The sequence below is a fragment of the Parasteatoda tepidariorum genome, chromosome 12, assembly GCF_982258835.1.
Source record: "Parasteatoda tepidariorum strain Cologne lab strain chromosome 12, Ptep-v5.0, whole genome shotgun sequence".
NCBI classification, from domain to species: Eukaryota; Metazoa; Arthropoda; class Arachnida; order Araneae; family Theridiidae; genus Parasteatoda; species Parasteatoda tepidariorum.
In genome coordinates, this window is record NC_141766.1 from 16,173,491 (window position 1) to 16,198,698 (window position 25,208).

Sequence of the window (25,208 nt, forward strand, 5' to 3'; positions counted from 1 at the left end):
TCTTGGGCAGAATTTTTTACGGTATGGATTTTTTAAGGTAATTAAAACTAATGGAAACTGGTCTGTCCAAAGGAGAAGCATTCAGTTACATTTTTTTAATATTTATAAAAATTACTTTCCTTTTTTACTTGAATCCCGTGACAGTCTCAAAACAGCCTTGTATGCAGATGATCTGAGTATGTGGGCAGCAGCTGCTAAGAGGAAACATGTGAGCCTAAAAGATATTCTTAATAGAGCTTTTTACCGCTTAAATTTGTGGTGCGATGACAATGGAATAGTTGCAAATACAGAGAATTTGCAATTCTTTACTATAAACAGAAAAACTTTTAATGGTGATTTAGTTTACAAAGGTTATGAAGTACCACGAATTAATTTTACTACATATCTAGGATGTGTTCTTGGCTCTTGTCCTACCTGGAATTATTATGCAAAGCATGTAGGTTCTAATACGCAAAAACGATTTTCTCTTATAAAAAGACTGGCTGGAAGTAAATGAGGTCTACCGTGCTTACCAACTATAGAATGTTTATACAACCCTTTATTTTATATTTAATGAAATTCTAATCACAGCCATCTAATAATACCATCGTAGACAAATTGGAGACCATCCTAAAGCAGGCTCTTCATTTGATCACAGGAGCAGTACAAACCATACTTGTTCAAGCAATACGTCAGTTAACTAATGTTGATTCGAGTTCCAAAAGTATTCAAGAGAATGCCCTTATTATCCATAATAAGTTAATACAATATTCTGGAAATGCTTTTCGGAGAGATTACAGTAGTATAAACTGTGGAAATTTTAAAACATAAAAGGTTTTCTCCTGGAGGCTCGGGACTTAATGGAAAAGGTAGAATTCCAGCATGAGGGTCTATCGTTTTACCCTCCACAAATCTTCTGGAATTGTTGGAGTTGGTGGCCTATTTATGCGTTAACTCGCCTGTTATTAAAATCGATATGGCTCATTCCAAATTATGATAATCGCTTTATCAACTGTTGAGACTGAAATTTGGATACCCGTGTGGTAGTCCTTTAATGTGTGGTTCTTTATTTGTAAATTCGATTTATAGGATTTTTATTGGCCACTACTTCTAAATAATTGAAAGACTTACGTAATACGCAGATTTGTGTAGAACTTTTTAAAAAGCAGGAAAAATTAATCAAAAATCTGCAAAATTTAGTTTTTAATTCTCTACTGTTTTTTAAAAATATTTTGTCGGATCCGGAACAGTTGGCCTTTCTGCAAATATGATGCAATTTTCGTCATTTTTGCTCGATTCTCTATTGTTCTTTAGTACAAGTTGACGGTTGGATTCTATTAGTAAAATATTCTTTTAATCTTTCTTTGTTCTAAACAATAAAAAAGAATACACTGTCAAAATTAAATTTTGAAGAGAAATAAATGATCCCTAAAGATTATAAGTTGCTCAAAAGTAAAATAAATTTTGAATGTTCTGGTTTCAGTTTCTAAGAAACTTACATCTTTTGGGGATCATTTATTTTTCTTCAAATTTTAATATGAAATGAAGCTGGTTATTTAATTGCGCAACCATTTTCCTTCAAAAATTAAACTAGTTTTCAAAATATAATATGCAAGCACACTTTTTCAATTATGCAATTATAATTTTTAATTTATTTTACACACATACTAAAAAAAAAGATCAGATAAAAGTATTCAAAGCACAAAAGTAATTATGCCCATATGTGTCTATAGGGAAGACATTTAGAAGCTTATGTTAGCATTTTTATTCAATTCAAGATTTTAAACTTTTAAGGAAAGTGAAACTATCAAATATAAACTTAAAATTTTCAGAAATGAAAAAATATAAGAGGGCACCTACCTGCAAACATGATTTAATACTACTAATGCCAAAACAATTCTAGATCCAAATTACTTAAGTTTTGAGAATTCAAACTAGTACTCGGATAGTGAATAAAAATTGATTCGTGAAAGTTCACTGACTTAACAAGCGAAGATTTTCTTCGAAAATGATCCATTACAAATTAGGTCTTCGCAATTGCGATGAAAATTAAGCAAGTCTGAGTAAATGGTGATCATTCATAGTATTTTCACTCAAAGTCATTAAGAAAATCCTCAACTATTCAAGTCACTTTTCGATGGACGAATAAGCAAATCGTTTTTCCTCACTACGACACCAGAAATATTTCCTACGACGATTCTTGAAATTGAAGTTGAGGAGCATTGCCTTTGGCAGATCAACCGAATCTGGTTATGTATCGCTATGTTTTGAAAGTAACTATTTGATGCATAAAGATATTCAATGCATTGTGTGCAACTGTTTGATAGGGTTATCGTAAATACACTCACAATGTCACGAATTATTTTTATCGGGTTTTATTTCTCGTAATAGGAAATGGCTGTGCGATGGATTGCTTCACAAGTTCTGATAATCCACAATAACAATATGCCAAATCAGAAATTCTTCGGTATTCAAAATGTGTTTTGAAGAAGTGTTTAGATTTTTTTAGGTAAGAGTTCATGAACTCAGATTCTGTCTCGAATTCGTACACGGATACAATCAATAAATCTTCGTGATAAATTAGTAGTGGTGATCACTCAACACTTCGAAATAGAACATACATTTCTAAATTTATATACTGATATCCTAAAATATTAATCACCCTTAGGAAACAAAATAATTCGAACAATACGAGAAATTTTTTTATTTTAAAACCATTTACTAATATGTGGTAGTTAAACATGTTACGAAATCTGTTTTCTCATTTGAAGTGTATCCCTCGAATTAGATTTCAAACAATTAGTCTAGAAGAATTTTATTTTTTATAAAACTTAGACAATAAGTTAACTTCTACGCATCGTATAAGACTAGTTCTCGTACAGGCTTCCTGATCCGTATTTGAATTAGATAAAAGAAAACCTCAAATGAAAAGTAAAATTAGAACTAATTAGTGGTATTAAATTACGAATCTCACTTTATAGTAATAGTTAATTAGTACAAATGACTAAAATTAATCGATATGTTTTGTCATTGTACATTAATAACAACTTAGAATCGTTGAACCAATCTCATGGCTTCCGTCGTTTCAAGTCAACTATAATAATTAGAAAATTTAACCAGTTATCTGCAAATACTAATATCAAAATGCATTCATTATTTATAAATTTTAAGTCCTCAGAAATATTTTTTGTAAATAAAATACAGTCATAAGTTGAAAAAATAGCAAAAAATGAAAAATACTTTAGATTAAAAGAGCATAACATATCAAAATTTTCTAATCTGCACTTAAATTTGAAAAAAAAAAAAATGAAGGACAGAAATGATAAAAACGGGCAAACTCATTTATAAAGTTGAAGAGAGGTGGGGAAATCCCAGAGCTTTCAAAGCCTCAGGCTTTTCCATATGATAGAGAGCTATTATTCATAGAACATTATAGATATACTTTCAAGTTGAGATATGACCGTAACCGTGATTTTGACGGTCCTGGTCTTTTGTCCCAATCACATTTGCAACTCAATTCCTGGGGCTACATATGAAAAATCGATATGAAAATGTGCTATGGCAAATATTCTTACAATTGATACAAATGCAAATATTGCTGAAAAGAAAAATACTGAGTTTTCAAGTAACAAATATATAGTCTTCATTTCAGTCATTTATCTCCTTAATAATATTTCCATTTTAAATTTTTATTTAATAAGACAAAGAGTTGTGCTACATTTAAATTCAGGGATTGGAAAAATACCAAAAATAAGTTTTTTCGTTAAAACCAGGTTCTTTTTTTTGGTTTATTCAAAAAAAAGAGGTTAAATAAATAATTAAAAGCCCCAAATTCAAAGCAATTAAACTATTAAACATTTTATAGGTATCTTTAATTATTGATTATAGTATTTTGAATAAAGAATTTAAAAGTACATACCTTTGTTACGCAAATATAACAAAAAAGTATTATTTAAGATTTTAAATAAACTTATTTATTACTTTACGTATGTATACTTTTTTATTATTTTACGTAAATAATATATACTTTACGTTTTTATTATTTTTAGCATGCAAATAAGCATTTAATATCTAAGCGGGGGAAAAAATAAGTTTCACCCTTGATCAGGGCCGGATTAACCTATAGGCACACTAGGCACGTGCCTAGGGCCTACGAAATTCAGGGGCCTACGAAAAACTTGGGAGAAAAAAATTTGTTGACAAAAATAATTTAGCTTTAAAAACAACAAGTGTATTTTGCACAAAATTATGAAGATACAAATAAAAATATAATACTTTTCGGTAATAAATTATTTTGCAGAATCTTATGATCCAATATATTACTTTTTTGCGATTTTTGGATTCAACGAAATCTTGTATTATGCTGTCGAATTCCAAACTACGCAAAATGTCGTATTCAATAGACATAAGTGCGAGCGATGCCAAATGATCTTGATTCATTGTTGAACGCAAATAATTTTTTATAAATTTTAATCTGGAGAAAGATCTTTCTCCTTCTGCATTTGATCCAAGAATCGACAAATATATTCTTAATGCAATGTGAACGTTAGGAAAAGTATTCACAAGTTTATCTTTAATTTGAGCCTTCAACATTTCTTGTGCAGATTTATGTTCATATAAATTTGAAAATAGTAAAAATTCATCTACAAAGTTTTTCTCTAAATCGGATGAGTAAATTTTCACCAAATTTTGCGCTTTTAGTTTAATCTCAGATTCTTACAAATTTTTGTGTAATTTCCTTGTAATTCGGGTTCGATAAAACATCGATTAATGACACTTTTTGGTCGATCCAGAAAACTGGGAAATTCAGACATCCGCGATAGCGATGGTCCCGAGCATCCCAGATAATTGGTTCTCTACTGTATAAATATTTCTTGTAATTAATCTCACTATCAATTTCACTGTTTTCTTTGCTGGTTTGTTGTTGTATTGTTGACGTGAAGTGTTTACATAGTTATCGATCGAACTAATCATAATGGTATTATCGATATCAACTGCAATATCGGCAGTATGTAGGTATTGCAGATAGAGTTCAATAAACAAATTCGTAAATTAAAATCCATATTAATAAAAATGTAAAGAAAAATATGCAAGAAAATTTTAGCATATATTTTGAAGAGAGGGGAGGAGTGGGGGAAGGAGGGGAGGGCCCAAAAACGACTATGCCTAGGGCCTACGAAAGGTATAATCCGGCTCTGTGCCTAGGGCCTACGAAAGGTATAATCCGGCTCTGCCCTTGATAGCCAGTGTTTCATATTTCAGCATTATTTACATTTAGCAGTATACATTTTGTATCAATTAATTAGTCGGATCAAAATTTCTTTTTTTTAATTAATTAAAATAAATTTTAATTTATAGGAGCAAGTGACAAAGACATTTTTCTAAATTTTAAAATTGAGAGAATTGTGAAAAGGAAACAAACACATAGCTGAATAAATATAAACACATAAATTAGCAAAGGTTTAGTTTTAACAGTTAGAAAAACAAAGAACATTACTTTTTGTCATTTTTTTTTACCTAAATAGAACTTGAAATATAACAATATTCTTATTGACGTACAGCACCATTAAATAAATAAGAAAAAATACTTAAAAATATTTTAAATGAATTTTGAATATTCTTTCTTAAACAGTCTTTTTTTTTAAAAAAAATATGTGAACTCTCACTTATGCACCGGTGTAAGGGGCCAAGAGAAAAAGGCGCATAAGTGAAAGAGGCGCATAAATGAAAATCTTCAAAATTCTAAAACGCAACGTAAATTGCGGTGACAATATGAATAAATATGTTTCTAAAGATTTAATGTTAATATTTATACTGTTTTGGTATTTACTATAATTATACAAAGAAAAAATTTAACATACCTTAAGACAATTTATCTTCTTAAAAAATAATCTTAATACATGTTTGTATTTGTTTTTGCCGACGTTATTCAAAAACAGTTTTTTCCAGTTCGTATAAATGGGATAAGGGGGAGTTTCAGAAGCAAAATTAAATTGTAAATAGTCAGGAATAGTGTCTAAAGCTTTCAATACTGCTGTGTGATTTGGAGGAACTTCATCATCTCGTCAGTATCATCCACCACGTTCTCATCATTCACAAGTTTTAATTAGATATAAATGAACAGTTCTTCACAAAAAATTTGAGTTTTATGGGAGGGTTGAAACATCACATGATAAATTTCTAAGAAAAGTACTTGACGTCATAATATGCTGCACAATAAGTTGTTCAATTATTTCCCTCACTAAGCAGATCACCTCCTTTTATGTACTCATAATGTCCATCTGACTGCAAATAAGTGATCGCGGTCTCTTTCATCTTTCGTATTCCAGGTGCCTTTTTTTTCTCGAAAACAGCATGGGAGTAAAACTAACCTCTGGACAAGAGGAATGGTCATTTTCTAAAAGATGAATGAGCTTTCATTGTTGTTGGTGTAACAGATAAGACACCCTATTCAAAATTTTACAAAGAATGCCTTTCCAGAAACAGCAAAAATGAAAAGGTCACAGGGGGAAGCAAATTCAATAGGATCTAACAACATATATTTCTTTTTATCTGTAACAAGGATTGCTCATTTGCTTCATTTTTAATTTAAAACATTTTTTTTTTTAAAGAAAAAGTATTTAAAGGATTAAAAAATCAAAATACTAGCCTAAAATTTCGGCGCATAAGTGAAAAATTTATTTTTAGAGCGACGCATAAACGAAGGATGTTTATCATTATTTTCCTATCTAATGTACTGGGACCTATAAAAATCGTCGTATAAATGAAAAAGGTGCATAAAAGAGGTGGTGCATAAGTGAGAGATCACTGTAATATAAAAATTACAATTTAAAAATATTGTAGCATCCCCACAATACAAATTTGTTTACCCTAGTAACAAAAAAGTCAAATTGAAAAATATAAAATTTAGGTATATTTCAAACTGAAACCACTTCCTTCCAATTTATTGTAGCTAACGCTATGTATCGTTAAAAAGTAAAAATTGAGATACTCCTTCAATAATTACATGAATGAACTAATTTTGAAAACATTGAATTAGTGAGGGTCCATTTTATTTTAAAGGTTCGTTTTATTTATTTATTTTTTAAATGGACTGTTTAAAAGAAACTGATTTTAACCGTGGGTGAAACTACATTGGTTTAAACCAACAACGCTGCTTAAATCAATTTTTAAAATATATGCCCTAATAAAATTCATTGTTTCTACGTTATTTTAAATTGGTTAGTAGGAATATTACAAATCTAAATTTAATTTCTCGTATATTTATTTTAAAAAAATTTCAGGTAATTTATAGAGACATGGATTATGATTGCTAATGCACATTTTAAAATTTCAGGTAATTTATAGAGACATGGATTATGATTGCTAATGCACATTTTAAAATTTCAGGTTATTTATAGAGACATGGATTATGATTGCTAATGCACATTTTAGGACTTAGCAGTCAAAGAAAACGTAAATTGTAACAGGTTACTACTAACAAAATTGTAGATTCATTTAAACCTTACGATCGAAAACAAAAAAATGCAAAAAATAATTAAACCTGTTATATACACTTGAGGCATGCGAAATAGAAGTTCAAAAATTTCATTTTTTGATGTTGTAAAGATCAGAAAACAAAATAGACACAGAATATAGGTTTGAGATGATGAGACTTTTTTTTTCCACCAGAAAAAAAAACTCCCAAAAACTATATATTAATTTCTAACTATTAAAAAAAAAAACATCGAATACAAATTACAACTCTTAAAAACTGTGAATATAAGACAAAAAGAAAAATATTCACAAACAGAATAATCAAAACATTCATTTTGCATTTAGAAAAACAGCAAACTACTTTTTTTTTTATCAATCTGTCATATTTCGTAGAAATCTTTTTTAGTTAATTACGTTGGATAATTTCAAGCAATAACGTATAATCTGTGCTGCACTTTCATTTACTTCACTATCTAATTTGACATAATAATTCCGCTTGACAGAATGTAGAAAAAAATCGAAACATTAGCAGCACCGTGACGAGCGATGTCAAAACCAGATTATCTTCTCACCAAGTTTGTTTCACTGAGTCCCCCCCCCCTTTCTTTTAATAGCTATTTAACTTCTTAAACCGAACATTCAGTTAATTTGTTCCCACAGAACGTTACTTTTCTCAAAAAAATAAATATATTCATAAAAATAGATATAAACTAGATGATTTATTACTTCTAATAATTCCCACGTTCCATCAGAACTCGCAGTTAAAATACCAAAAGTTTAATTTTGTAGAAATCAAAGATTTTTTTTTTTTTTTTAATCTTTAAATTTAACGTACTGTTATTGTATCAAATGATATTAAGGGAAATAATGATTTAATAGGAGATTTTCAGTAGCGAGTCTTTCAGTTGAAGAGTTTTTCAGCAAGTGCGATGCATTTTAAAATAAATATTAAAATTTAAAAGTATTTTTTTCTTAGTATTTTTAGTCTCCAAAAGAAAAAGGTCAAAGTATATAAACAAAAGCGATTTTTCTACCGTTTAAATCAACCTGTATTCAAGCAGGGTAAATTACAAAACTCGCAATGTGTAATTTTTTTTTTAAAACGGAAAATAATTTAGTTAATTTAGCCTTAAAATGGAATAGGGTCAAAAATGTAAAACAAAAGCAGAAACGATATACTACATACTTGAGAACAAGTTATTATATATTGCGCAACTAAAAGAGTTGCCAAGATTGTGTCGCTAAAAGACTTAGTCCAAAACCTACAAGATATTAAAAGCCTTACTTTCTCTGTTGATATCTTTTGTTATTAAACAGATAACAACAAATTCTTGATTCTGTCAAACAAAACGTGTTCTACAATAGCAACAAGAGGGTGTGTACAGTAAACCCTTGAGGGAAAAAAAATCAAGGCGTAGGCGATTTTTTATTTTATTTATTCGAAACGTTGGGGTGGGGCTATCCGTTTTTTCGCTTATCTTAGAAGTAGTGAATTTTTTAAAGCAATATTCATAATTTGTTTGAGCATTGATTCATTATTGCATTTGTCAGAAATCGCAAAATCTGATAAGTAATTTTAGTAATTTCTCACCAATAGTTGAATTTAATTTCTGTTTTCCCGTGCCCTTTCTACCTATGTTATTAAAATGCTAGCTCAGATTAAAATTTAAATAGAAAAAATGAAGTCAGAATCATTTTTGAAAAGGGAACTACACATGCAAAAAATAAAATAACTAATAAATTAGAACGTGAAAATACATGACAAACATTTTAACGATAAAATACTTATTGATCTTCGCAAAGAACAATATTTTTCAGACTTTTGAAAATTATTAATACTTTTAAAACTAAGAAAAATAAATATATATAAATAATTAAAAAACATAACTGTATGGGGTAGGCGAAAATTTTTTATAACTAACATTTTGATTTTATTCATTGTGCGTCCACGCTGAAAAAGAAATTTCATTGTAAAAACAAAACGACCATTTGCCTGATTTTGTAATTTTATCTGTACTTTTTTTTCACGTTGTTTTTAACTTCATTCATATGCTGCTAAGTTTTAACCCTTCGCTTGGAAACAAGATAACATAAATGCATATTAAAAGAAGTTTAAAAGCAACCTACATTCCACGTTTAAAAAAATTTATAAAACCTACGCGATATGAATTATGAAATAAAAGTATCTATATATTAAACATAAAGTGAATGAGAATGAACTTGAAGGCAAATTGAATAAACAGCTTTGGAAAAACGGTTGCTACACTTTTACATTTTAGTCACGGAAATGAAAGAAAATTCCAATTCGTTGCATAAAAGTTTACGTTTTATTTAGGGAAAAAATTATAGCCGCCGTTCTACGAAAAAAAAAAAAACTTCAAATTCTCCCTTTACTTTATTTTTGGAAATAGTAAAACTGAATTAGCTAGTTAGAATAACTTACCCTAAAAGTCAAGAGATAATTGAAGATTTATACTCAGTTACTAAAATCCGTTATTTTTCGGTTTCTTTTTCATATTATTAAAAAAAAAAATACCAAATCAAACAATAATGCATTGTTACATGCATGCGAAGTAACAAATTATATGTGAGATAACTTGTTTAGAAATCATTTTTCAACACGCAAAGAAACGAAAAAGGTTTTTCATGATATTATATTTTTTAAGGGGCCGTTCAAAAAGTACGTACACAAAAATGGAGAAATTTTAAACCCCTCCCCCCCCTTCGTACATTACCGTACATAAGGTCTTACTCCCCCCCCTTAGAGTACGTACATTTTATTAGTCTACCCCCCTTTTTCATAAAAATTAAAATAATTATGTTTTAAATAAAATTAAATATTTACTTAAGAAGTGTGTAGGATAAAGTCAAATTTAAATTTGGTGTATGTTTATAAAGTACGTACTTTGTATAATACCTCCCCCCCTCCCCATCGTACAAAACCGTACATAATAGCAAATCCCCTCCCCCCCCTTCGGGATGTACGTACTTTTTGAACGGCCCCTAACTCCGACCTGACCTGATGACGCACGGAGATACGTTTTGTTCAAAACTCTAAAAAAAAGATATGTATAAATATATATACAATGTTACAAAAGTGTCTATCAAATGAAAAAAAAAATGATTTTGTTTATAGTTATGAGACACCCGAAAGGAAAAGTGCGAAATCTGTCATTTTAATTGTCTTTTACTACTTAAATTAAAATTTTTAAGAGTAAATCATGAATTTCATAAGAGAAATATGAAAATAAATTTTGCTGAAGGAAACAAATTTTTGTTATTATTTTTGAACTGAGTGTGTCGATTTTAAATATAATCACGAAATTCAAAAGTTCCCGAGTTTAAAAGAATTCCATTCAACAGAATTTTGATGTCATTTTAAAAATTAAAAATAGCTTGTTTATCTTTAAAATCTAAAGTTAAGCAATATTGAGTCAGTTTTGCTAAAATTTACTTACAAATTGTTACGAAGAAAACACTTCAAAATTTTAAAATATGCGATTGCTTGAACAATGCTTTTTAATGCTTTAAAACTAATCATTCGTCGTTAAAAACAGTTTTAATATTTTCAATTTGATTGCTTAAAATTCATCCTAAAAAATTTTAATCCTTCGGTAAATAAAAAATATTTTATGTTGAAATGGTTTTATTACCATATGAAATGTTTTTTTTTTCAGCTTTGCTAAATTAAACCAATGATACTTTCTTTTATATTGAGCATATTGCGGAATGAAGATAATTAAAAAATAAATATCTGTACACAAATTTTTTAAATAAAATAAGAAATCTATATTTTTATAAAATATGATGACAGGAAACAGACATGGGAAAAAGTAAACAATAAAAAGGTTTAAAAACTAGTTCAAATTCGAATTTATTGAGAAATATAAGTTTTTTTTAAAAAAAAATTATCATTAAGCCGGTTTAGAGAAAACAAAATCCTCTAATACAATTATATCATAACAAAACAAGGAAAACATTTAAAAAATACTTATTGACCTTTGTAAATAAAATTATTTTTCAAACTTTTGAAAGGCATTAATACTTTTTTAAACTAAAAAATAAAAATATAATAATTATTACTAAAAAAATGCACGGCATAGGGGGAACTAAATCTTTCCAAGATTAAGTTATATTTAAATAAATGTTCTATAAGAAATGGCATTTAATGATAAACTGCAGTGAATATGTAGCGCTGCTATCTCAACTAATTATTGTTTCAATTGAATGAAAAATGGAGTTACCGTTCTTACATTATCTCTTAATTTGTAATGGGAGAAAGAGTCAGCTGACAGGATAATTCTTAATGATACTTTTATCCGAGAACAAAAAAATAACGATTTTTATTTCGATCTAAAAAGAGCGGTTAGAAGAAAAATAGTATCGATTTGCACTAAATTTAGCTACAAGAGGGTAAAGAGGAAACATAAGGAGAAAAATGCTTTCTCTAGAAAAAAAAATTCTTTTAAAAATTGCTTTCAAATGTTTGAATATAGGAAAATTCATCATTAATATTTATTTCACGTACCTGAGTGATTGCCCAATTTTGGTTTTCTTAATTTGTAGTGTCAGATTTGAACTATCTATATTATAATGCCTGTCCAGGCTCAGTCTTTTTTTTTTATTGGTACCAAATTGTGCTCATTATACTAAATTGTTACTCGCACCGATTTCGAAAAATCTTAGTAAATGCGATCAATTTTTAAAAATCTACTCCGAAATAATAAATGTCGTAAAGTAAGGCCATTTTGTTCAATTGAGTCCGAAAGGAGTCCAAACTATAAACTTAAGAATTTAAATCTCTTTTTTATTTAAGGGGCAATAGAAGAAAACTAGGCATTAATATTTTCTATAACAAATATTTAATTTGAACCAGGAGGATTATCCGATTTGGGTCTTTTTGTCAATTGAGGTCTCTTATATTTGTACCGTAATGATTTAGAACGATATTAGTTATTGTGATTAATTTGAAAAACGCTTAAAAAATAATACGAGTCTTTCCCGTGGTTAGATAAAACTCATAAAATGTGCACTGTATTCAAACAAAAAACTCATAGCATGAATAACTTTTAGCTTAATGATATGATTTTTACGTAATGATATGCAATTTTTAGGGTTAAGAGCCGACGTAAAATAATGTTAATCGCTTTAAGTAATCAGACACAAAAATGACTATTTTTTTAATGGACATATCAACACACCCTCTTGGATTAATCTTAGATGGACTCATAACAAAAATTTTGTAACGAAATTTTTTTTAAAAGAAAATAAGTTTAAAATATGTCAATTTTAATTTTTGAGCAAATTAATTCTCTGAAATTTCTATTTGCAAAGTGGTTAAAATTTACCTAAACATGTTCGTCCACTGAAACAAAATCTTAATGTTAATGTCCATACATTCTAATGCTGATTTTTTGCCCAAATTAACTCAAATGTCGCATTATATGTTCCTTCAAAAAGCTCAAAATTTGTAATTAAAATTTTCTACAATTTCGAGTTGACATTTTCTCCAAACTTCAAAAATATACTCTCAAAATATTTTGAAAAGAAAAAAAATGATCCAACTCATTTGACGCTATATTTGTGAGTATATTATTTTTGATAAAAAAAAACAAACTTTTTTTTTGCAATTAAATGTCAAATAAAGAAATTCCAGAAGTCATTCCCAAAGATAAAAATACGTCATTTCGCCATTGGCAAGTACGTGTCCTTCAATTAAACCACAAGCATGTTTACATTAGAAACAGCTGATTTTTAGAAACCATTATTACAGAAATAAATGAAATTCAAGTCAACTTGTTATTAACGAACAACTTTTTCTACCGTAATTTTGAAATAACAAGGCATGGAATGTTTGTTTGGTATGTCGACAGCTTTTAATTTTGTATATTTTTATAAACATATCTTAATGATTAACAAATACTTATCTGAAGTATGGTGATAACACTTTGTCAACAAATACTTTTGCATTCCATCAGAGAATAAAATCTTGATTAGATTCACTTTTACGTACACGAAGGTAAATATTGTTAAAGGCTGGCATTTACGTCTATTGCAAATAGAAACCTCCATATAAGCAAAACCAAGTAGATACATTTATTTCTGCGCTAAGTGATAGTAAACTAGGAATTTTTTTTTCTTCTTTTTTAACGGGAATTTTTAACGTTTAGTTTTTATAAACAAAGTTCATAATAACTTGAAAAACTTCTCGAATTATTATTTAACAGAAATTCAAACAACTGGTATTAAATTTATTTATTAAAGATAAACTGTATAACTAGATAAAGTTTTTTTTTTTTTAAATTTTTGTATTTTATACAATATTTCCTTCTGAAGAATTAAGATAAACAGTAGTCAAAATAAAATGATTCTATGTAAAAATCGGGAATACTAGATACAGCTGCAAATATGAGGCACATATTTTTCAGATATACTAGCTCTTTTGTTTAAAGAAGAAGAAAAAAGAAGCTGAGATAAATGTTGTATTTATAGAACTTCCGCGCTGTTCAATTAGTATAAATGGAGGATCTTTGTGAATTAAAACCTTTTTGACTGTCAATTTTACACAAAAATTATGCCAGTTCTCCGGCTATTATTTTGAAATTGCATATGAAGTTCAGTAAAACCTTCTAAATATTGATTTCATGCCCAAACAATGACGAGTTAACTAGACATTGCAATTCCAATGAGTAGTAACTCGTCATCGACCAACTATGTTTGGGCATAAAAAGACGAGTAACTCGTCATCGATTAAAAACGTTTGGGCATGAAAAGACGAGTAACTCGTCACCGGTTAGCAATGTGTTAGAACTTTTAAACTTTCAACTGCAAAGATAAAAAATCGAAATAGAGTTTCCTTAATCAGCGACATAAAATTAACACCAACTAAGAAAAAAAAGCACACGTTAAAGCAAAAACGCATGTCACCATTAATGGAAAACAATTTTCTGCGTAAACCAAAGTAGTTCAATTTTTAGTTGAATTTAATTTTTTCTTCTTTTTTAAATAAAAACTTGATTGTAATTATTAGAGTTCTTAACTTCAAAATAGTTCTTATTAAAATTCGATTTTTGAAAATAGAAATGATATCTGTTATTTAAGTTATATTTGAAAGAATAAAATATTTTCAAAATATTTTTTTACATGTAAGAATAAGGTTCAAATGATTTCGAATATTATATGAAAATGCGCATTTTTTAGCACTTAATATTAATTTCAATTACTGCTAGTAGTCATTAAAACTATTAATATAGTAACACTTCGTTAACAACTGTTAAAATGGGAAATTCAAATAAAATACTTCGTTATTGATTAATTTCAGAGGATTTATAACCCATTATTGGTTAGATTAGGATTATTTATAGCCAAATTTTCGCCACGAATCAAAAAAAAAAAAATTTATTTAGCCGCTGTAGTAAGTGTGAAAACTACTGTATCGAAATTAAAAAGTAATTTCTTATTTTAAATTGGAGACTATAAACTTATCAACAATAAATTCAATAAGCTATCATTTTCGCTTAACATTGAAATAATTGCTATTTTTAGATTTCAAGTAAGCTACTTCATTATTCTCTTATTTCATAAAATCAAACTTTCACTGCGAGGAGAAAAAAATATCTACTTTAGCCGCTTAAAGATAAATTTAAAAAAGTAAATCACTTAACATTGAAACAACACCACTTTCATTTAACATTAAAACGAGCGCTATTTTTAGAAGATATCTCTTAAAATCCCAGGCACAGCTCCCCTCATAAGCGGGACTTACTGAGCATGCGCAAATCGATACAACCCCTCATGTTCGGCCTAGAGAAGGTCGTTTGCAAGCAGCCATGACTTGAGGGAATAAATTTATAAATATTAGAAATATCATACAGCCGCAGAGTTCAATTCTAAACTCATTATTTAAAAAAACTAAATCGTAAAATAACTGTAGCTAATAACAGAATCTTTAAGATATAATTAAACGATCTGAAAATGGAAAGAGATTTAGAATATTTTACACATAATTACTCATCGTAGTTGTAAATGAAGATAATGTATCATAAATATGATAAATATTACTTACTAAACAAATCATTTTTACAAAATAGCTATTTTTAAGCGTAAAGCGCATAGACTGGGCTGAAAATGTGATTTACTATCAATGAAAGCTGTACAAATTGTGTAATTTTTATAAAGACATTCAAAATAAATTTCGAAAAATTAAATTAATATGAAAATGTATCAAACTTTTGCTCGTGTTTCAAATACTATAAAAACCTCTTTCGTAAAACCAATAATTCTTGATAACTCATAATTATTATTTTTGTTTTTGTATAACTCAATGTTGAAATGAGTATATGTCGTAGGCTAATTGTACAAACCAGCTTTGTAAGCAGCCGTCGTCATAAGTGTACAGTATTTTATAATCAGCGTGACATTCTCAAGGTTTATTGAAAAATATACCATTCTTTGTTCAATTAACCCGATTTATTTCAGGCAGTTTAATATTCCCAAAGAAAATAAAACTGATTGCAAATAATTTTATAAAAGGATTATTGCAATAACCCTAATCAAATTCTGTTTGAGAGATTCTTCGTACATTTCCTAATTAGCATAAATGCATATAGGCTGATTGTAATAAGCCTAAAAATATCAGGCAAATTGGAAAATAATTTAACCAAACAGCCTAAAACATTTCAAAATGTCGACGACTTTTGTAAAGAGATTTTTCAATAAGCTTACGATTTATTACACTTTGTGATAATTTATAGTCAGAATCTGTCAAGATTTGTCCGTTATTCTCGTAAGTTTAAATGAGGACGATTCTGCCATTCCTTAAGTGAAGATACGTTTTTGAATTGAGAAATATTTATGAAATGAAAATTTAAATGAATGGAAAATGAAAATTTAAAGAATTATTTAACCTACTTGGGACATTGCAATGAAATTAGATACTTCGTCTAATTGGAGATTTTGGCATTTAACTGTTCCTTAATATATATTATTTATAGGTAGGTACTTTAAAAGTTTCCAAAATCTCTACTCGATAATAGCACAACCACAGAAAGATCTTATTGCCCATTTGAGAATTGTGAAATTGAATTTAGCTCAAATTGTTTCTTAAATAATTTGAAAATGTGGTTTATTAAATTGCCTTAAGTCTCATTTATTTAACATCTTACATCCAACCTCTGTTAATTACGATAGAATTATAAAATATATCAAATTACATTATCATATTCCGATTATTTTGGTAATAATTATAAAAACAATGCACAAAAGTATTCATGCCACTTATAACAATTATGGGATTCAAATTACTTAGGAATCGGCAGGGCTGAAAAAACTTTCGGAATTCTGAAAAAGGATTTTTGAATATAAAAATATATTGAAGTAGGAACTAAAATAATACTTTTACAATACCTGAAACATTTATACATATTTGAGATTTAAAAAAATACATACTTTTAGAAATTTAATACTTCTTAAATATTTCAATTTTAAGAAATAGAACTCACATACAAATTTTTTCTTATCATTGACTTCTGTAGAAAAACTTCAGAATTCTAATGTGTAAGCATTGGGAAATTTTTGAGCACATATTTTCTATGTAAAATATGAGGTAAACAGTTTTCAAGTTTTACCAAAGTTGACATTTATTACAGTAGAATTATATGATTATTATATAGGTATTATATTATTACAAAAAAGTGTCTTGAAAGAGTACAAGAAAAATCACATGATTCTGGAAATACGTCATTCATAGAATCAATTTAAAAAATCGCAATTCAAAAATGTAAGTAAAAAATTAGAAAACGATCCCAAAAACCCGCCTTTTATAGAATCGCTTAAAAATCGTTTTCACACTGAATTCTAATTATCGTATGAAAACTTAAACCACGTGAAGATGTTTTTGGACTTTACTTTAAATTCGATTTTTAAGTAACCTCAAGATAAGATAAGACCTTAGATAGTAAGATAGTAACTTTAAATTCTATTTTCAAGATGCCGACGGACATAGAATTTTGAAAATCACTCAGGTTGCATCACTCAGGCTGCTTTCTACAAAATCAGATCTAGTGCAAAGAAATTTTATGGATAGTTCTTAAAATTTAAAAGTACAATGTTCCCGAATTATGAAAATAGCGCAAAATTTAATTTTTGAAATTAATCTTTTGCTAAAAGCTAGCGAATCATTTAATGGTGGTATGAGTGTCAAATTAATATGTAGAACACTACACCTCCAATAAATGTTATGGAACACAGAGCCGCTTCCTCACATGAAAAATTGCGAATTACAAAAGCGTGATTCTTAACAAGTACGATTAAAAATTAAAATAAACCAGAATGTATAACAAGTTAATATAAGAAAATTTTAGAAATATAAAACAGGAAAAGCGTTCCGAATGATAAAATTATCCATCGCAAATTTTGTTTTCAAACACATCAAAAATTTAAATGTGGCTTACCATAAGTTAGAAAATTACGTTATGTCACTAAAATTAAGTAAACATCAGACAAGTGAATCGATTAATAAGAAAATAAAACGATGTTTAAAAAAAAAACAATTTATCAAAAGTTCTAAGATTAAAATTTATATAAATTCAAATTCTTTCTAAATTTGAGAACATTCTACTCAATAATTTATTGTAAAATATTATACTCTAACTTCTTAGAGAATACACTAGAAAATGCTTGCATTAAGTATTTAATTTCGGTTAATCGGTAATATTTCATCTAAACTATTTGATACCTTGTCCCGCAAAAATTTCCAAATCGACCCAATGAAATAAATAAAAACGTATATTATATTTGGTATCATGGTATTAATACATACATTTTGTTTCAGTTGATATTAACATTCACAAACTGAGCCGTCTTTAGTTTTTCTAAACGCAAATGGACTAAGAATCATCTTGAATTGCCTTTTTATAGAGTTAAGTATTATAGAACAAGTAATTAATAAGTCTATTAAATATCTCCAAAATTGTCCCACTTACTTATTCTCAGGCCCAATCCGCATCAATATACCAAATAAGAGAACATTAACTCAGTTAATCATGAGCGTTGCAGGTGTTCAATTTTTTAGGGGGACAAAATTAAAACACAGTCATAAAAGTTCCCCAAATTTCCCTTATACCAAATTTTTTTTCTTCGAAATCTGCTAAACATCTGCGAAAAGATTAATATCTTTTTTGATTACACCTTTCATGAGTTTAAGAATCGATAATAATTAATGAAAATTGCATTTGTGAAGTGCCTAAATGATGAGATTTGTCTGAAATATGTCTTTAACCCTTTCGGCCCCACCGGGACATACATGTCCCACAGATATTTCCGAAAAACCTTATAAGCTAAATAAGCTTAAATTTTATATGAACGCATGTCTCACTGGTTTTCAGTGGCAATATTAATATTTTTGTTTAATAGTTTAGTTTAACTGGCAGAATTTTGTTATTTTTACTTTATTTGATTTCTTTAAAGTCGTAATTTATCTTTTTATTGGATTAAAACTGGTCTCTAGAGGGTTAAGAAATTTTGAATTATTGAGGAGGACATAAACCCCTCCCCACCACCAACTACACCCATGCTTAATCTTTCCAAGTCCCACAGGCTCAAAAATTGTCCCACTTACTTTTGACAATATAACCCACAGTAAAATTTTGATTGTTTTCATCTCTTAATCCAGTGTTTCCCAAAGTGTGGTACGCGTACCCCCAGGGGTACGGGAGCAGTTTAGTGGGGGTACGCGTTCTTATGCGAAATATCTTGCAACAAACGAAAAGTTCAAAATTTTTTATTTCAAAACAAAGCTAGCCATTTAAATTTACGATTACGTATTTTTCTATTGGCTATTTTTTGCAGAGTTAACAGTTAATAATTAGTGGTGTCAACAGCCAGTTGTGATTTTTAACTTTTGTGTAAATTTTTTATAGTAAAAAATACATTCATTTTTTTATTAGTGATACACAGCTTTACGAAAAATTTAGAAAGGGTACACAAAAGTCATAAGTTTGGGAAACATTGTCTCAATCAATCTTTTTTCTTAAATTTTAAAAGTATATTAAATTGTCCCCGTTGTTGATGATTTTAAATAAAAGTTCGTCCTGAATTTAATATTAAAGCGCAAGCACTTGCGTTTATATTTATTGACATTTGGCAGAGCAGCTTTTTGTTACAATTTAAACTATATTTCGATATATATATATTATTTCCATAACCATTTATACATTATCGGTAAAAAAAAAAAAATTATACATTATCGGTACATTTAATACAAAATATACCAAGTAAATTAAACAGCCTTCATTATTAGTTTCAAAAGAAAAATGCTATCACATACGAATGTATCAAGAACTTGCAACACTTTAGCCTAGTTAAAAAAAAAAAAGTTCAACATAAACAAAACAAGATCCCGCTATAGTAAAAGGTCAAAGCAAATAGATTTTTTTTCCCTTACCTGACCTCGTCTTTAACTCTTCCGGTATAAAATAGCCCTAAAACAATGATGATCTACTCGTCTAATCGGTATTCAATTGTGAATTAGTCACAATCCTCAAGAAGTTAGAAGATATAAGTCACACACCATTTAATAGTAAGGAAGTGCAATGTCTATTTTTATTTGCAAACAACAAGCTGTTACTGATTCTCAAAAAATAAAGAACACCGGCACTCTTACGTTTTCATCAGTCGATCTCTTTAAACCATATGGAAGACCGCTGTTACAGAGTTCTGCAGTGTTTTGACTAAGGGTTGCCAAAAGAGTAAATTTATGACGTGAATCGCTTTTGTCGCCAAACGATTCTTTCGCCAGGCTCTTTTCGGTTCTAAAATTCGAACGGCAAATTGTTTAATTGGGCTTCGTGGATTTATGTTTCTTTATTATTAAAAAAAAGAATTTCATCAAAAAATTTAAACATTTCTTTGTACAATTGTATCACAAAGAAAAACTTTTCAATTAAAGAAACTAAATTTAAACACTTTTTTGAATCATTTTTACAATTTGTCTGGACAATATTGTCTTGAGTAAGTTCCATTAAAAAATTACTCAGAATTCCATTCAGTTTTGCAAATCGTTTGATTTTAATGATAAATCATGTTTGTCTAATATATTTAAACAGTTAGCAAAATGTTTCTGTAAAGAATTGGTGGAAAAGTATATATCAAATCACATAAATGAGAATCTGTTGATCTTTTACGAAAGAATTAAACGAAAAATTCTTTTAAAATGGAGTTTTTTAAAATGGAGTTATCAGTCGAAAAAAATTTTATTGGCTTCTGTTTCCTTTATTTTGTTTTTTAATTATTTGATTTCAAAATTCATGTATGGTTAATATGTATGGTCAGATAACAAATTTTTGTTAGATCAATTTACAAATTCAGTTGTTCTTCTATTTCGAAAATTGCTCTAACTGGAAAAAATATTAAAATTTATATTAAGTAGTTCATATGTTTATTAAATTTACAAAATAAATAGGGGCGGGATGCCCGCCGTTTGATAAATTTCTTAAATTTAATTTTTTGTGATTGTCATCTAAAACCAAACGTTACGAAACTGATCTTATTGAAAAACATAATTAATTCAAATTGTTATAATTTAAATAATTTTTCACATTTTTTTTTCAAAACCGATATCAATATCAATTCAACGCTCATTAAATAAAAGCGTAATGAATTCATTTATAGGAAAAACATGTGAGAGGTTTAATTCTTTTTTACAAACAATACTTTTCTATATTTTTTTAACACAATAAAATTTGCAAGTTGGCATTATTTGATGTCTTATAATGTTCGTAATCTATTTACATTATTATTAACTTAAATTGCAAACCAGCTTTTTTTTCACGATTTTTAAAACTATAAAAACTGGATCAAACCTTCCAACTTGACCCACTATTAAAGACGTTTGATCAGCAAAAATTAAGATAGTTATTAAAACCTATACAGTTTGTCAAAAATCTTGATTTGGAATACCAAAATTTATGTACTTCCCTTAAAAGTTGTTTTGCAAAAATATTTCAATAATGCATAGAAATAGAAAGTTACTGACTTTTAGTATATTCATCTAAGGGTACAAGGAATTAAACTTTTATTTTAACCCGTTACCTGCTTTTGACGTAATATTACGGTATTTTACGCACCTCGTCTTTGACGCATTATTTTGTGGCCCAGTCTCCATCAACTAACTAATATTGTCTGCATATTACCAAAGAAAGATAGAAAAGCAAATAGCATTAAAACAGATATGGGCCCAAAGAATTTTTTTTTGCAATAATTTTGTCTGAATGTAAAATAAGGTACCTGACGAAAATTAACAAATCTGAGCTAAAATTGCTATATGACTCTAGTTTGATTCATTTAACCATACTGTTTGAACTCAATCCTCAAACTCATTATTTTGTTTTATTCTTGGCTTTCTTAGAGTAGTAATGTTTTCATTATTTTTTTTCTCTTGTTGTCAATTTTGCTCCTTATCTTTCTAAAACCTTGTTTCAGAACTAACTTGCCTGAAGAGTCCTGGTGGCTCAGGGGATAGAGCGTTCCAGCTATACTTGATCCAGGAGCTCCCTTGTCTTCCGGATTGGGTTCCAAATTACAAGGATACGGAGTTAAACATTAGTAATCATAAACCCGAAGTTGGGTAAGCCATTCTATGACTCTTATAAAATAAAATAAAACTTCCCTAATCAGCCGTTTTACGAAAATATATCAAAAATATATCAAAACCATGTAAAAAAAATGGCTTTTAATGCATTTATCTAAGAATAGAAGGAACTTTTTTTCTATATTTTAATGCAAAGGAGGAAAGTACTCTAAATTATGTCCCAAGTGATATTTCCTTACTGGCAAATCGCTGATAGACAGAAACAAATTCTGCTACAATCTGATTATCATCAGCATTTGAAAAAGTCGGGTATCTCCTACTACGTTTGGCAACAACAGAAACGAAAATGGCCCTTTTGTATGCTACTAAATCAGAAAAATTATATTTAGTATTACATTTACTTATTTGATTTAAGTTCAACGGGAACTTCAACTGAAAATAACAGTTTTAATACAAAAACAAATTTGTGCTCATCAAAAAAAAATTAGTTTGCTCTCAAAGTATACTTATTGTAAATAATAAGAATCATTAGAAAACAGTATTTTTTTTTCATAATTCGTATTTCATTTATAAGCATATATTTTAAGCTTAAATTTCGTGGTCTTAAAATAAGCAAAAATAATTTTCAATGATAATTATTTTTCTTTCAGTTTTTTGAAATTCTTTATTAGCGTTCGTAGTAAAAGGTTCACATTATTTTGATTATATCGCATTACCAAAAAATGTGACATTACTACAGTAATAGAACAGAATAGTGATAGTAACAGAATAGTAATAGAACTTGTTAATAACTTAATGTATGGAATTAATAATGGTAATAGAACTTAATATAATTAAAATGTCTATGTAAATATAATTAAAATGTCTATGTAAATATAATTAAAATGTCTTTTATAATACCTGCTCACCTCTAGATTATAATCCTTGTTATTAAACTTTATATTATAATAGCATTATTTATGAAAAAAATAGTTGTTAAGCCACTTTTCTCGAAATCAAACATGAAGAGCATACATTGTTTTTTTCAATTGCAAGGCAGTATATTGTTTTGAAGTATTGTTATTTGCATGTTTTTGTTGAAAAATTTAAAAAAATTGTTTAATTGGAATTTATCTAATTGAAATTAGAGAAATTAAAAGCCGAAAAACAAATAATTTATCCAAGAACATTTAAAATGCGAATTTCAGTAATCCGAGTCAAAAATAAATATTTCATCAACTATGTATTAAAACTAATTTAACCTGCATAGCTAAATTAAAAGTGAAATATTTTCTAATAAAAAGAATTATGCTACCTCTATTGTTGATGTCAAAAAATGATCAGCGAAAGTTATTTTCATCCAGCCTTTTATTCTTTACATTTTTCTTCTGCTTTCTAAGCTTTTCAAAATACGATAAAAACAATCAGATAAACAATCTCCCTCTTTTGAGACTTGAAAAAGAGCCATATAATGGAAGAACAATTTTTACGACGAGGTAAAGAGAGGCCTTTTTCATCTGATAGAAGATAAAATGATTGAAAGCAGATATTATTCTGGCGCCTTCTGTTTTGTGAAACTATAAATTTTCTAGTTGAATAATTTTTTAAATTTCGGAGTTGAGGTCATTAAATTAAAAAAAAACTTTACCAAAATTATATCAACTCATTAAACATTTCTAATTGTTTCCCGTCCTCTAAAAGCAGTTTCTAAGTTGCTTAAATTATTAATGCATATTTTTTTCAATTTTAGAAATATAATTAACTCGACGGCAAGAACCCATCATAGGTTAGAGTCTCTTAGTTGTCGGACTAACCGTAGAAGTTTTTGCGGTTTTCCTTCCCATGAAACGAAAATGCGGGTTAGCTCCATCAAAAAGTCCTTCATGAAGGCTAAGTTAGTCTAAATGCTTGATACGGGAGTTCCCTAGCATTCTGGATCGGGTTCCAAATTACAAGGCTACGGAGTTTAACATCGATGGCCGCTAACTAAAAAAAAAAAAAAGAAAGAAAAAAAAAGAATCTGATTTTTAACGCCGGTTAAAGAGTAAAATACATGCCTTCCAAAAAATATTAAATATAAGTCAATTATTAACTACTATTATATTGCAATTAATATTGATCAAGAAAACAATCGAATACGTTCATTTCGTTAAAATTGCCACCAATGATATGTTCAAACACATTATCGTGGTAATTATTAATAATGATATGTATCAAATAAGATAATAATCAGTAATAATATTGCCGTAAATTTCAAGTTTAAGAAATATATAAAATTTCTGTCTTAATTTTAAATTACTCATTAATTTTTTAAAAATTATGATTACGAAAAAATAATTTTCTTAATAGGTAATGAGAATATTGTCCGATGAAAATCTTTTAAACTCGAAAAGTATCTCGATGTATTGTAAATATTGAGATTTTCTTACAATAAAGCAAATATTAATATTTGAATGTCACCTTGAATTAGTCTTAAGTAGTTACATTTGTTAAACTGAAAAAAAAAATATTACGATGAAACGTAAAATAATGACATATCAATATTGGTAAAATACCAATACTTTCTGTATCTCGACTTTGAAATTCCAATATTGTTCTGTACTAATTGTAAGTATTTAAATTGTAAAATAGGACACTTAAAAAATATCACTATGTATGGTATAATATTATGCATTGTAAAATATCATACATTGTAAAGTATTGAAATTTTCTGGCGATATATTATGATATTAAAGACATTAAAATTCCAAAATTCCCCAGTACTAGTCTAAGCTAGTTAAATTTTTTAATTTTTAAAAATATATATATATTGCGATTTATCATAAAATTTCAAAATTTTTGGAGGTTATATGCCGATATCAAAATCCCACACTAGTCTAAAATAGTGAAATAACCACTTTTCCAAGGTTTTTCCACTTTTCCAAGATTTTTAAAGTCCTGCAAACAAATTAATTCTATTTTTATGCCAGAGAAATGTGAAAAATGCAGGGGTTTGCAAGTAGATTTCCTAGCACTTCTTGAAAATTATAAACCAGTTTTTTTTTCACACCATTTTATTTACTGACTGTCGGTAAAAATTTAGATTCAAGAGAATGCTGGGTTTGGGTGATAACAGGGGTAAACGCGCATTTTATTCTAGAAGAAGAATTGTGAGAAAGTTGAGCAAGTGTACCTGACCTTCAATCAT

General features: G+C 28.2%; 1 protein-coding gene across 5 annotated transcripts in view; it reads right to left on the reverse strand.

Moving 5' to 3' along the window:
• Positions 1–23,465, reverse strand: part of LOC107438138 (uncharacterized) — a 114,404-nt gene extending 90,939 nt beyond the window's left edge. The window contains exon 1 of one of the 5 annotated variants that reach the window (XM_071188228.2): positions 23,337–23,465. The gene's annotated coding sequence lies outside the window, so the exon portion shown is untranslated. Of the gene's footprint in view, positions 1–19,897; positions 20,202–23,336 lie in introns of those variants that run through there. The other 4 variants (XM_016050338.5, XM_016050341.5, XM_071188229.2 and 1 more) reach the window with 4 other exon arrangements.
• Between the last annotated feature and the right edge of the window lie 1,743 nt (positions 23,466–25,208).